Here is a 12,566-nt window from a genome sequence, read left to right on the forward strand (position 1 = left end):
CGGAAAGCAGAGACGCACAGTGTTGCCGCTTCCATAAAAAAGTGGACAAAAATAGAAGGAGTTGACCTAGGTTGATGAATTTTTGCACAAGGTCACTGGAATAAAAAATTTAAACTTTGGTCCATATCGGTTCAAATTGGGATATAGCCCCCATATATATCTTTCCAAGAATTTGCTATAACTCGGTCAATTTTGATCGAATAGCCTTCAAATTTAACATGGCCACTGTTCCGTTTTACCGATTTTGATTTGATTTCGCAAAAATCGGTACATTTTGCTATAAACCGGTAAATTTTTGAAATAGCCTTCATATATAACATAGGATGTTTTCTTAGACGCTATTTCAGTTTCACCGATTTTGACAAAAATCGATTTAAATTTGGATATAGCTCTCATATATATTTTCGCCCGATTTTATGTATTCGATGCACTAAACACGCAATGTAAGTGAAATACTGATTAAATTAGGGAAAAATAACGTAATTATCCGTAATTGGGTGACATCGGGGGCAATTATATATGGAAGCCATATTCAAACCTGAACCGATATGGACCAAAGTTAATATTTTTCATTCCTGTGCCCTTATAAGTACTTGTGCAAATATTCATCAACCTAGGTCAACGGTAAAACTGAACAGGGGGCTGAGGAACATCCCATGTTAAATTTGAAGGCTATTCATCAAAATTAAACAAGTTGTAGCAAAATCGGGAAAAGATATACATATATGGGGGCTATATAAAATCTGAACCGATATATCTCAGAAGGTTGCAGGGATGGGCAGCATGTTTTTAAACATTTCTCTTCGAAAGAGATGTCCAGTTAAGGGAAATCAAGATCCAAGATGGCAATAAAAAGATATGCTCTACGAAATATTAAGAATTTATATTTTTTTATCGAATTTAAATTTTTAATTCTTGATAACGGTACTTTGCCCATCTACAGTTGATGTCAACTTTTTGTACTAAGATTTTAAATTTATAGCCCACCCATAAAATCCCTATCCAAAACTTTTAGTATTACCAACAAATTTTTCAGAAAACGTTATTTTAAAAGTCATCTAATTTTCATATGATTATCGCTTTAGAATACCTAGGAAATATTTTTCATATTTAAAGAGCTATAACTTCATTATGGATGCACATATCGACAAAATTCTTTCAGATTCGTTGCATAGGATGTGTTTACTGTAAGAAAAGACATAAACATATGTAAAAGTTAACATCACATTTTTTTTGATTTTTGTCCACGCTGCAACACTGTGGGGCTTAGGGAAACGGTGGCATGAAACCATCCGCACAATACTCAATACAAACTTTCAAACTCAGGACCTTTTCTCAAATATTACAGTTTTAGCCCAATTCTTTCTTGTATGTTATAGTATGAATATGTCATACATTTTAAATGGGAATTTTTATAACCATCCCAAAAGTGATCCTCATAAAAAATTTCAGAGTGCTGAATTAACCAGTTCATCCACTTCCAATTTTTAGTATCATCTAAAATACTTATTGCATATTACTCTTTATAACTGCGCGTAAATTAGTAGTATTATTTCAATGGCTTATAACACTGTGACACGAAATGGAGGTGAAAATCTGGGGCAGAGATAATTTTTTTTGGGGATGAAAAACGTCACGCAGTTGTTTCATAGATCGTTCAGTTGAGCGAGATTGGCACAACTATACATTTTACACAAAATATTTTTCACAAAATATTTTTCACAAAATATTTTTCTGACATTTACAACTTGGCTCGTAGCTTGTGTTATTTAATTTTAGTTTACGTTCAAGAATATAATTTTAGTTTTGGGGATGAAAAAGGTCATCCTGTGATACTCTTATAGCGGTTCTTAAAATAAGGGACGAAAAGGACATTGAAGAAAGCGAGTTAGAAGGTCGAAATGCTCTACGAATATAATCCTCATTCAATTTGACTGAAGACATGTCATCTTTTTAATAAGCTAAAACAACAAACAAAAGGGAACTGATGAAGTTGTTTGGTGACAACTGAAACTATAGTATTCCCTACCCTCCGCCCGCAACTAATCAATTTCATATCCACTGTAAAACATTTTGTTGTTATTCAAATACTTGAATACAACAAAATATGGACTAAAGCTGAAATAAACACAAATATGTAAAATTCTGCAGTCCAACAATAAAAAACGCCAACAACAATAATAGGCATCAGCACGGCCTTGTTGATCAATGCGTAATGCAAAAACAACAACTTTCTCGTTGTTTTACCCCCGCTTATTGAAGCAACACTCCTATGTTCGTATTCTTTGCAAGGCAAAGACGACATAAAAACAGTGGTGGATATAAAATTCTTTAGTTCGACTCAAATTGTAGGGTAATCAGTTTTAGGGCCATATAGCAAATTTCTCATTTTGTTTAATTTGCTGGATGGGCTTATTGACCTGTTTATCGATACAGAGTCGGCGGAAAAGGGAACTGATGAAGTTGTTTGGTGACAACTGAAACTATAGTATTCCCTACCCTCCGCCCGCAACTAATCAATTTCATATCCACTGTAAAACATTTTGTTGTTATTCAAATACTTGAATACAACAAAATATGGACTAAAGCTGAAATAAACACAAATATGTAAAACAACAAATTTAAAACAAACAAACAACAAACAAATTTAAGGATTCCTGCTCTATCCGTTCACCCAAGTCCAAATTTAGTATCATTTTCGTACCCATGAGTACGAATTTCCAAAACTACCTCTATCCTACACTCCAACAGTAATCGTAATTCCAAATTTTAGAACTCGTGCTCTATCCGTTTACCCAAATCCAATTTATACCAAATTTCGTACCATTTAGTACTTTTCGTATCCATAATTACGAATTGCCAAAACTACCTCAATCCTACACTCCAACTGTAATCTCAATTTAAAAATTTCAGTATTTCAGCTCTATCCGTTCATCCAAATCCAAATTGTACCAAATTTAGTACCATTTAGTACTTTTCGAACCCATAAGTACGAATTTTTCAAACCTACCTCAATCCTGCACTCCCACAGTAATTTTAATTCCAGGATTCCAGCTGTATCCGTTCACCCAAATCAAAATTGTACCAAATTTAGTACAATTTACGTATGCTCTGACATTAATCTTCTTTCAAAATTTCAGTGTTCCAGCCCCATACGTTCACCCAAATCCAATTTTTACCTAGTTTTGTACTCTTCGTACCCATAACTACCAATTTCAAATACTACCTCAATCCTACACTCCAACAGTAATTCTAACTCCAAATTTCAGGATTTCAACTCTATCGTTCGCCCAAATCCAAATTGTACCATATTTAGTACGATTTAGTACTTTTCGTACCCATTAGATTTTCCAACACTATCTCAGTCCTACGGGTCAACATAATTCCAAAAATAGTACCAATTTCAGTACCATTTAGTACTTTTCGTACCCATAAATACGAATTTCCAAAACATCCTCAATCATGCACTCGAATTCCAAATTTCAGGATTCCATCTCTATCCCGTCGCTCAAATCCAAATTGTACTTAATTTAGTACCATGTGGAAATTGTCGTACAAATAAGTACCATTTTCCAAATCTACCTCAATTCTACACGTCAACAGTAATCTTAATTCCACATTTCAGGATTCCTGCTCTATCCGTTCACCCAAATACAAATTTATTACCATTCAGTTTTTTTTTTTTTGTACAAATGATTACTCATTTCCAAAACCATCTCCGTGTATCAAGCCAAATCCTCAACCTTGATTCTCATTCCAAATTTCAAGCTTCTAGCTCTATTTGTTCAGATAATACCAAATGGTACCAAATTTTGTACATTATAGTACTTTTCGTACAACTTATAGTTCGAATTTTTAAACACCGTTCAGTACGTCATCAGTGACCCTCATTTCAAATTTCAGAATTCTTAAGCGTTTCTTTAAATAGAGATGATACCATCTTTAGTGCTTTTAGGACTTCTCGTACCCTTCTAGTTAGAATTTCCAAAAACCGAGCTTTATCTGACACCTTCGGACCAAAATTTCAAGATTCTAGCTTCAGGCGTTTATCCTAGGCGTTGATTGTCAATCAGTCAGTGAGTCAGTCATCATTGCTCAACTCTTTTATAAGTACAGATGATGGGATACATTGAAATAATCGAATCTTGACGGTCCAACATAAATGGTAGAATCGATATTATTTATTCTAAAATACATAAACGCTTTGTTGGTCCATGGAAAAATATTATAATATAAATCCACCCTATGTTGGTATATGAAAAAAGATTCCAAAAAAAATTATGCTTTGGTGGTTCTTGGAAAAAATATTTAAAAATAAATCTGAATTTATGACAATTTTAATTTATATAGACGAATTCCCCAGAAGATGTCGACATAACATCGACGAAACATCGGGAAAATGCAATAAAAACAAACTATTTTATTTGCAAAAACACAATAAAAATAGGAGGGTTGGCGTTTTTTTTTCTTTGGGATGACGACTTCTATTTTGTTTTTCAAAATAGTCAGGCTTAATCCCATAGTCGTTGTTTTAATATTTTATTAAAACAACTTTAATTTATCAGTGGGAAAAATTGGCGATGTTTACCAAGGGGTAAGACAGGGAGGACTATATTTTCAGATCCTGTTTTTTAAACAAGAAACTTTTTATACCCAAGTGTCAATTGCGCGCTCAAATAGTTATGTGTTCTTCGCTGAGAAGTTTAGGTAGTGCCAAAGAAATTCTCTATTAGAGTGTTTCTTTGCACACGTATCTATTTGAGCGGGCAATTGACACTTTAAAAATATTTAACAAATCTGCAAGCTTCTTTGGGACCCAAAAAAATATATTTAAAAAATTCAAGCTTTATTGGACAATGTTAAACATCACCGCATATTTGGTCTTTGAAAAAATATTTTTTAAAAAATCTCCGCTTCTTTGGTCGTCGAAAAAAAGTATTTAAGAAAGCGCATCTCAGGTCCTTGAAAAAGAATATTAAAGAATTTCGGAGCTTCTTTGATTATTTAAAAAATATTTCAATAAAATCCAAGTTTAAAAGAAGTTGTGACGCAAAAAACTGTATAAAAAAGATTCGCTATTTTCACACAAAAGTTTTGGTCCATTTTACCCTTTTGATATTATCTGGTCACCATCTGAAATTGCAAACTTCTTCTTTGTAATATCTTCTTCTTTATTTGCAAATCCGTATTCGGATATTAGCGATCATACAATGTTAATTATTACAGAGTTATTTAATTACATATTATAGAGTTAAAACATTTTATTCAATTATAGCTAGTTCTCTGTTTCTTGCGGCGCTTAAAAGGCTTATTTCATCTTGGTGTCCTGTCCATTCCTGAATGTTTTTCATCCATGTTATTTCTCGTCTTCCTCTTGGTCTGCGACCTTCAATTTTGGTTCTTATAATAGCTTGGAGGAGATTATATTTTCTATTTCGCATAATGTGTCCCAAATAAGCAGTTTTTCTCGTCTTTATAGTTCTGATAATTTGATTTTCGGTATTCATTCGCCTCAGTACTTCATTATTTGAGATGTGATTGGTCCAGGATATCTTTAAGATCCGTCGGTATATCCAAATCTCAAACGAGTGCAGTCTTCTCTCGTCTGCTGCTTTTAGTGTCCATGTTTCTGCCGAGTATAATAGTACTGACCATATGTAGCATTTTACAAATCGTTTTTTTGTTTCCAGAGTTATGTCATGGCTCGTTAATATTTTTCTAAATTTATGAAAAGAGTTTCTTGCCATTTCAATTCGACATTTTATTTCTTTTGATGGATCCCAGTTTTCATTAATTTGAACTCCGAGATATTTGAATGTTGAGACTCTTTCTATTTGAGTACCATTGATGCTTAAAGGAGTGTTGGATTCGATGCCCCTTCTACTTATAATCATGAACTTTGTCTTTTTTATATTAATTTTTAAGGCATATGACGTACTGGCATGTTCAAGAGCATCTATTAGTTTTTGTAGTCCTGCGAGGCTGCTTGCAATTAGGGTGGTGTCGTCGGCATAACGTATATTGTTTATAATTGTGTTGTTTATTCTTATTCCGATGTTTTTCGCACATATTGAATCCTCAAATATTTTTTGGGAGTATAAATTAAACAGAAGGGGCGATAGTACGCAACCCTGCCTTACACCTTTCGAGATTGGAACATTTCCAGTAAGTTCACCATCTACATGAATGTTTGCTGTCTGTTGCCAGTATAGGTTTTTGATGCATTTTATATCGCTATCCTCTAACCCAATTGAAATCAAAATTTCCATCAATTTGTCATGGTTGACCGTATCGAATGCCTTCTCGTAGTCGACAAAACATATGTATACATCCTTTTGTACATCGCGGCAATTTTGTATAAGTACATTCAAGCTAAGTAGGGCCTCTCGAGTTCCCATGCCTTCCTTGAAGCCAAATTGCGATTTTCCCATGTGTGCTTCGCATATTGGGTATATGCGCCTATGTATTATCTTTAAGAATATTTTAAGGGCATGACTCATAAGACTTATTAATCTATAATCTCCGCACGTCTTCGCATTATTTTTCTTGGGAATCATAATAAAAGTAGATTTCAGCCAATCTTGAGGGTATTGTCCTGTTTCATAAATTTGGTTGAATAATACTCTGTATGTAATATACTCTTACTTTATTTAAAATTTCGAGGCGATCGGACTATTATTGCAATCTGCAGAGCAGCTACAAAATCGGTTACAAATTTTGCTTTTGGTCCATTTCACCCGCAAAATATTTCACGAACATCCCCAATAAGAATAGGTGTCTATTCTGGCATGAACCCGACCGCCATGCAAAATAATTGTGGCCTGGAGTTTGAATACAATTTATAATGGACAGATGGACACACATCTCAAAATCACTTTATCTCGTCAAAATATGAAGACTGGTATACCACATTAGGGGTCTAGACGAATATTTCGCGGTGTTACATGAATTTTTCCCAACACAAACTTATAATAGCCTTTCCGCATAGTGGTGTAGGGTCTTTATTTTTTTAATTCACGCTTCTTTGGTAACTATTCTTTGATCATTAATTTTTTTAATTAATTCTCTTTCGAGTTGAGCTGTTTAGACCTAAGAGATACATTGAAAAATTAGGAGTCTACCGAAGTCCCACGCATCCAACCATTATGCTGCGTTTCACGTGTGGTTAGGCCGATCTTCAGGCATGACGTTCGGACTTGTCGGTAAATTTTTGTATGTATAAATCCCAAAATTATACGACCTCCTCGGTCAGTGGGTGCCTTCACCTTCACCAAAATTAATATTTCAAAAAAACTTTAACGGTAGCCACTCCGAGTACATTAAAAAAAAACGTGGCGAAGCGACCACATGCTGTAATATATCGCAAGAAAAAGGTAGTAACTCAAACTTTTCTATTTTTTTCTAGAGACAAAAACTGTTGGTACATAAGTAGTAGTATGACAAGTAAAATACCGGTATTTTTGACGGAAGAAAGACCAAGAAATTACAGATTTTTACAGTGGGTAGGGTAATTAATTTTCTTAATTAAAAGTTAAAATTTTTAGTTACTACCTTTCTGTTGAAGCGGTGCGATATGTATAAAAAAAATTCAATATGTATAAAAAATTCAATTGGGCTCCACGTAATTCGCAATAATGCACAAACTGGGAATTTCTCTGTCATGATAGACACAATTATAGCATGGGAGGAAAATTTGGTTCTCTACAGAAAACCCAATTTATATTAGGCAGTAGGCCCGTTATCTACGAAACTCATTATTGAAATTTGTATCAGTGGAAAGGTCAGTCGTTATCTTTTCATATGTAGGCTACTTTGGCGGTATATGCCCTCCAGAAAGTAAAATATGGACCAAATATAAAATGTTTATATTTTTCATACAAAAGTGATGGTCCGTTTGACCCGCTAAATAATATCAGATCATCATCCAAAATTGTAGGCATCTTCTTCGACCTAAAGTCTTACCTCGTGCAAAATTTCGTGACTACTGAGTTATAACTGCGACCTCTATCGTGTTTATTATTACACTACAAACAAATAATTGGATATATAAGGCTGTAACTCTGTTATCTTATCATGTACAACAATTGGCATCAATAGAAAGGTCAAAAGTTTATTTTCCAAGCAGAGCTTACTTACCCGGAATATGTCTTCCAAGAATAAAGATATAAGCTGTATATAAAAAATGTTATAAATTTTCACACAAAAGTTGTGGTCCATTTAACCCTCTAAATATTATCTGATCATCATCTCAAATTGCAAGCTTCTTCTTCGTCATATACCCTTACCTTGTTTAAAATTTCGCGTTGATCGGACTATTATTGCGACCTACAGAGCCGCTACAAAATTAGATAAAAATTATGTTTTTGGTCCATTTCGCCCGCAAAATATTTCTCGATCATCACCAATAAGAATAGGGGTCTATTCTGGCCTGAACCCGACCTCCATACAAAATTTATAATGGACAGACGGACGGACACACATCTCAAAATCGCTTTATCTCGTCGAGATATGAAGATTTGTATACCACATTGTGGGTCTCCGACGAAGATTTCGCGGTGTTACATGAATTTTTACCAAAACAAACTTATAATACCCTTTTCCACATTGTGGTGTAGGGTATAAAAATAGAAAGAAAAATCCAAGCTTTGTTTGCCTTTTTACAAATATTTTGTGTTTTTTTAAATGTTCCTCCAAAATTATGATATGAAGGTATTCACTCAATGATGTAGTGGATAAATACACATTAGTTAATTTGTTTTTTTTTCCTTCAATTGCCAGCAAAAAATATGGCAGTCTTTGTAACATATATATATATGTTGTATTCACTATGTTTTTTGTGATTATGCTTCTCTTGTTGTCTTTCGTTTGTTTTCATTTCTTTCTGTCTTCCTTTTTACTTCTACTTATAGATTAAATCCCGCCAGCTATGCAAAAAAGTAGAACAACCGTTCAAAAGGACCCATTCATGCGCAACCACAGCCTCTGGTGTTATGGTGATATGTTGCTGTTTAGTCTGTGGTTTGTGGCTGCTGTCATCTTCAACCTCAGCCAATGCAACGTTTTTGTCATCATCGTCATCACCATAATCAGTGATATCTATGTTGGTAGTTTCATGTTTATGCCATATATTTAGAAGAATATGAAGCTCGATGAAAAGAAACTGCGCTTCCAGGCACCGATTTTAAAATGCATGCAATCTAGAGCGCACAGACTTTCTTTCATGCAACTTCGTGAGCTAAGAAGTGTCTGTTAGTGAGTCTACTTTTTTGGCCTATTCAAAATGATGATGACGATGATAATGACAACTTCATGTTGGCGTATAACAGTAATGGTTCTTGAGGTCGTTCGTAATGGTTGTGAAGAACTTTAAATAGGCAGTTAATATGACGACATTTTTCCATTTTCTGCTAACTTTGCTGCTGTTATACAGCACTCAAGTCATGTACTAACTGGAATTTTCCCTCATACAAATATAAATTGTGAAATAAATAAAACGTAATACAAAGAGTTTGAATCTCTTTCTTCCTAGTACCATGGAAATTCAAATATCGTTATTTTATTTTTTTTCTTAACACTGGCAAGTGACATTATAATGGCTGCCAACATTATCATCACTGTCATAATCAGCCATAACGAAAGTGAGAGCTTAGTGGAAATATTTTGCTGAAAGCTTCTGTATCAGACATCATTAGAGTTGTGAAGATGTAATCGTAAAGAGACAAGGCATGCAAAAGACAGGAACAAGAATAATATTCAAATAAGAAACTATATTTTAATGTTGAAAGCTATACTAATAGATGCTTGCTTCCTAAGGTGGCAAGTGCAGAATGTACGGGAACGCTCTTGCTGAATAATATTTTTTCAAGAAGAAAAGGAGAGGATATTTTTTAAAGAACATTTTGTCAAGGACCAACAAGCCGTGGATTTTTTAAAGACTAAGTTCATGTTACCTTTTCTTAAGTCAATTATATTTTTCTTGCATCACTAATTAGTCGTGATCTGCAAGTCAAAATAAAAAAAAATCTTCAGAAATGTTGGTGTTGATATGCAATTTTAGCATACTGCCAAAGAACTGATGACTTGATGTGTGCATTTATTTCATATGCTGGAATAGTATAACTGGAACTGTATGTCTGAAATCTAAACGTGAATTGCTTCTTAAGTCCTTCAAGAATAGATCTAAAACTTCTACGGAATGTTTATGTGCCATCGTACATTCGTTCCAGATGATAATGTCTATTTAATATTGTATGTGTTCCTTTCATTCAAGTGAATGTCCGACTGTGTCGTACCTCCACCTTAATATACTGTATCTTATATACCTGATGAGCTTATAGCTATCGATATGTTGCTTTCTAATCTAAACACTTGATTTCCAAAAAAATAAAAAACAAAGCTTCGTATTTCTGGTATTTCCATTGATTTGTAACATATTTAAGAAACTGAGAGTGGTAGGGTCTTATGGCTAAAATATGTACCCAGGGTCGGGAAAACGTACACGTCCGTAAGTTTTAAATATAAAGCGCATTTTAAAAATAGGGCACATGCCGAAATTCAACAAAATATATTTCCTATTTCCTCCAAGTGTCGTCCCTGTACATCATCTGAAAATGGCATGGAAATCGGCTCAGAAGTATTGGAGATATAACATGTTTAAAAAAGGCATGGTCGGGCCTTTAGGTCCCAAATAAGGACCTAGGGTGGGAGACATTCATTCTCAAACCGATACGTTCGCAAGATTTACAAAAAAATGTTTTTAAAAAATAGCGCCTAGGGGAAGTTTTCAGGAAAATCGGTTCAGCAATGGGCGTGTTCGGGTCTTTACGCCCTAGGTAAGTAAGTACCTAGGGTCGGAGATTTAACGACCGTTGCCTGCCAAATTGGCTGATGGAAGATACCAAGGAACGGTCCTGACCGGCTTTAACATGGCAAAGCCCAGGATTTATCTTGGTTCCTCCTTCATCTCAAGTGGACACTGACCTCCCCGTGCTGTCACCTGGGGAACAGCTTTTAACACCTTTTAAAGGTAGTGAGCTAAAATGTGCCGCGCGTTCTAGGGGAGGGTTACTAACCCGACGCCCAAACCCAAGTTTTTAACGTTCTTATGGGCCGTCGGCTTAGTAACCCTTCCCTAGAAAAAAACAGCCTACTATAAAAAAACGAAAGAAAAGAAAAACAAACCCCTCTAAAGTTGACGAACCCCGCAAACGTTTTAAGGACCATGATCTGCGAATCTGCACCTGGAATGATCGCACTCTTTCTAGAGAAGGTGCAGTTTACGCATTGGCAGATGTACTTGAAAAGTACAAGGCCGACATTACTGCCATACAGGAAATACGATGGAACGGCAAAGGCGTAACAACAACACCTAAAAGTGATGCACTGTATTATAGCTGCCATGACACAAAGCATGATTTTGGTTGCGGATTTGTAGTTGGTCGGAGGTTAAAACATCTGGTCTCCAGCTTCACCCCAGTGAAAGAAAGACTCGCTGCAATTCGATCAAAAGCAAAATTCTTCAACATCAGTTTTATTTGCGCTCATGATCCCACTGAAGACAAAGACGGACAGACCAAAGATATATTTTACGAGCGCTGAGAAGAAACTTATGACCGTTGCCCTGCATTAAAATTTACTAGGCGATTTTAATGCCAAAATTGGAAAGGAAAATATCTTTGGCCCAACAGTCGTGAAATTTAGTCTCCACAGTGAAACATCTGACAATGGTATGAGGCTGCTAGACTTTGCTGCTGCAAGAAACATGGTAGTTAGCAGTACCAGATTTAAGCATCTCGATATTCATAAGAGTATCTGGCTGTCGCCAGTTCAAAGAACAAGAAATCAAATTGGTCACGTTGTGATAGATGGAAGACATGCATCAAGCGTGTTGGATTTACGATCATTCTGAGGTGCAAACATAGACTCGGACCATTACCTTGTTGCAGCAAAGGTACGTACCAGATTAAACGTAGCAAACAAAGTGCGAACAGACACAACACGGAAGTTGGACATCGGTAAGCTGCAAACACAACAGATAGCCACAGCATATTCCATTCAACTGGCCCAACTGCTTAATCAAAGCCTCATCCCGATAACATATCAGGACAATGGTAGAACATTGCCCACTCCATGCAAACAGCCGCAAAATCAGTACCTGGATACCAGAGACCTCCACCAAGGAATCCATGGTATGACCAGGAGTGTCGTGCTGCTACTGAAGAGAAGAATGCGGCATATAGGGCTACTTTACAATCAGTAGCAACGCGCACGAGAGAGGTATCGGGAGAAAAGGAGAGAGGAGAAACGTCTTTTTTTCGCTGGAAAAGGAGAGGGAGGAAAAGCGGGAGTGTGAACAAATCGAGATGTACAGGAGACAGAATGAAGTCCGAAAATTCTACCAAAGAGTGAAACATCAAACTGATGGCTTTGGAACTGGAACGTTCTCCTGTAGAGACCAGCAAGGTAATCTGGTAACTGATACAGATAGTGTGCTAAGGATATGGAAATAGCCTTTTTCCAAACTGTTGGTATCCAATAGTAGCGAATTCGACGAAGATACCACAGAT

This window comes from Musca autumnalis, unplaced genomic scaffold (assembly GCF_047663935.1).
Source record: "Musca autumnalis isolate F117 unplaced genomic scaffold, ASM4766393v1 scaffold_2, whole genome shotgun sequence".
NCBI lineage: Eukaryota > Metazoa > Arthropoda > Insecta > Diptera > Muscidae > Musca > Musca autumnalis.